We start from the raw sequence: 3,963 nt of genomic DNA on the forward strand, positions 1-3,963 counted from the left end.
ACTGGTTACAGAATCTCTCGACCCCACCTAGTATTCATAACAATTGGATAGCAGTATTCATCAGCCATAAGTGTCTTTATTTTTTATTTTTTTTTTTGTGTGATATTCAAAAAGATTTTTGACCCGCTTTCCAGTGCAATTAATCAATACCGGCCATGCCACCTACTCCTAAGTAAAAGACAAACAATATTTTAATACATATGCACCTACATACATACAAATAAATAAAATAAACATAGTGAACTTGTATTACACAAACATTTGTAGTGTTGTTTTCTATAATCAAAGCTCAAACAATCGATTGTTTCTTTAATTATTATAATTTTTTTTACTATTATACGTTTTTTTTTTTAATTTTCGTGTCAACATGTTTTTTGCATAATTGAAAATGTACAAATAAACAAAGAAAAAATCTCACAACAGTTTTTTTTTTTTTTATCTCTGCCCGTTTCGCTTCGTTCGCGACGAGTTCATTCGTGGGCCAAATGTTGAAAATCCACAACCGACACAGACAAATTCGTATTATTGTATGCTGCAAAGTAGTTAAAGTTGTCGAAGTAGTACATATGTATATAAAAATTCAACATCTAAGTATAGAGTACCGGCGATTTTCGTAGTTTAAAAGTTTTGTTCTGCAAATCACTAAGCCTTCGGTTTGTGTATAAATAAGACTGTGAAACAGAATTTCTAGCTTATTATAAGTTTTTCGCTTGCATAGTCAAGTTCATTAAAAGTTTTCTCTGCAGTTTTGCACGGTGTATTAAATCGAAGAAGGTACCCAAAAAAAAAAAAAAACATTTGGAAAATTTTTATGATAAGTGGTGTGTTTATTGGAAAAAAATTAAAATACAATAAAAATTACTTCCATTGCATGCTTGCCTGCCTTATTTGCCTTGAACTAATCGAGTATTAAAATTAAGGGAACTTTTGTGAAAAACTCTTGAAAGTTTAAAATACATACATATGTATGTATGTCCAAGTAATTGCATCAAAATCGGTGTTGAAAAATAAAACAAAAGTCATTATACACACAAAACCATATAAATATGCAAAAAAAATAAAATAAATTTAAAACTCAAAAATAAAGATATGTAACTAAATACACACAAACATAGTTTTGTTCCCTCTGCATGCTTTAATTTGTGGTGTCTATCCTAATGTTGTCATACAAGTGTAGAGACCAGGGGGTTACCTCACATTCAAATGGTGGATCGATTATAACAAAAAAAAAAAGAATAAATAAAAACAAGAAAAATTATCAAAAAAGAAAACATAGTTTTAGAAAGCAAAAAACTTACTTCTTGCTTGTAAAAATAGAATATCTTGCAGAATCTATTATCACATATTAGAACCACGACGACAGAAGGCTGTTTCTAAATTAGCAACCCAGCGTGCTTCATTGCGCCTTAAAAGTAGTTTTGTGTTGCTACTCCTTCCCAAAACGCTTATGACTTCATTCATAAAAAAATAAAAAAGATTTGAATAAATTTTGGATATATGAAACACACTTCATTTTTTGTTAATACATTTTCAAAGGTATTTAATCCTGAAAATTTAATTAACACTCTTGTAACTCGATTCTACATATCGCGCACTTTCTTCAAAGCTATATTAATTAAATATTCACCTTAACTTACCACTCTGAAAAATATTTTTGGCAGTAAATTTCTCTAAACCTCTTTAACTTGATATCCATATTGCAACATTTACTTTATCTTATCAATTTAGTTAAACTGCAATTCTCAAACAGGTGGCAGCTCTCTAATAATATTTTTCCTATATTTTAGGTTAGACCTTTAGTAAAGCATCGGTGAAAACTGCATTTGATTCCATACATAAGTTTTCGATTGATGCGCGTAAAAACATACAGACGCAGACAGACGGACAAACATTCTAAAAATTGTTGATTTGCCTGTTGATAGGCCTGTTACAATTTTATTTTAGTACAGATTTCTTAGTCAATGTAAAATCTATTAATTCTGAGGAGGATCATAAACATATGTATGTACATACATATGTAGTTTGTCTTTACGCGCGTCTGTTGGGTCTTCTCACTGGGGCACGATAATACTTTGACATATTTAAAAACTGTAAAACTTTTTCTGCAGACCTTTTTACTAGGATGATAAGAATTAGAACATTTTTTTAACCCTTAACCCGATTAGTCAACATCTTTTCCAAAACTGTTGTTGTTAGTATTTTAATATTCTAAAATCTGAGCATCCATTACGTAAAACCACAAATTTAAATATGCTAAATAAATATTGTCCATTGTATACACATAAAACATCTACTATTTCTTCTAATATTCATGTGTAGCAAGACAAGTTTTCTGCGTTAGCCTTTAAAAACCAATTTCTAGTATATTGGAGCCAACAACATTTTAAGATCATTAAACAAAAGCTAGTCAAAAGCCTAAGTGCAGCGCATTTAATTTGTGAACAAACATACATATGTACATACATACATATGTATACACGTTTTACAATTTAATTTTGGGTTGGTAAATCTTTGTTTATCGATTTATTTGATGAATTTTCTAGGTATATGGCTGACCGGTTTTAGCAAGCTTTGATATTTGTCTATACTTGTACATGTTTGTAAAGCTTAAAGTATGTAGATAAAGGCAGTATAAGAACATAAAATTTGAACGTTCAACATCTCGTGAACTTTTTTTCTCACTTGTATGTATAAGCACGTTTTTTACGCTTAATTTATTACAAATAGTTCTGCTGCTCGCGCCAGTGACTGAAAAAAGCTGCAATAAAAAACCAATATCCCACAAGTTCGCTGCTTAAGTCTTTTGTGTGTCTGAGCCAGGGCCAAACGCAAATGACGATTTATGTATGTATGTATGTACACATGTACAATTTTTCCACATATGGCAGACATGCAAGCGTAGTATTGATTGACATATGTTGTTGCTAGCGAATAGTTGCTTTGCTGCCTACACAAACATATGCATTTAAATATATCAGTAGCCAAAATTGCGGTTTAAACAAATATTTATTACTTATCAACACGTTCCAACTTACATATTTACATATGTACATTTGTATATTCTTTAAAATTACGTACAAATATATAGATTTTATTACAGGGTTATTCCGAATATTCGCATTCGCATTCGCAATATACAATGCGGAGCTTTTGCGAAGGCTATCTAATGTTGTGCGACATTTATTTATTTTTATTTTTTTTTTTTGTGAAATCGTCAAAATAAGAATCAATTCAAGGTGGATTTGAAATCTATTGAGAAGTGGTGCTTGATATGCAATGTATGTAGGAAAATCTTGCACCGCAATAAAAAAGAATAGGGGTCTCCACATTCATTTCGGTAAAATGTAAAATTTTCCGAATGAAATTGTATAATTTTAAATTTTAACAGGCTGGTAAATTTACAATTGAATGGTGCAGCCGGGCATTAGGCTGGTAAATTATGTTTATCAAGTGCTCCGAGTAGTGTTCGACCGAACTCGAATTTTTAGCCGAATCCAGACCTAACACTCGGCCGAAACCGAGCCGTATATTATCTAGTAAAATTTCCATAGCTTGTAAAAATCAGTACTTTTATTCAGTGCAGTACATATGATGTAACAAGCGCGATTACCTTCGGGAAAACGTTGCTTCTACGCTTATGAAATTCCCAAATCGGATTGATATGAGCCATTGCATCTGTAAGATATTGCAATTTTGAAAATTTACCAAAAGCTGGATGGGGCATTACAATTTCGGGCTGGAAATAAGAAGTTACCATAACAATAAAACAATGCAATAAAATGAAATTACTGTGCCAATTTTGGCCATAACGGAAACGAACCCGAATTTTATGGCCGGACTGTTCAGTAACCGAACCCGATTTATGAACCTTTAAAAAACAGGCTGGACCCTGAAAAGGCAGCAACAATACTTTTTATTAAATATCGAGCCCTAACCGCCAAAAAGATGTAAGCGAAATTTTTC

This window comes from Rhagoletis zephyria, unplaced genomic scaffold, assembly GCF_001687245.7.
Source record: "Rhagoletis zephyria isolate East Lansing unplaced genomic scaffold, Rhagoletis_zephyria_1.1 Rzeph_scaffold_10848, whole genome shotgun sequence".
NCBI classification, from domain to species: domain Eukaryota; kingdom Metazoa; phylum Arthropoda; class Insecta; order Diptera; family Tephritidae; genus Rhagoletis; species Rhagoletis zephyria.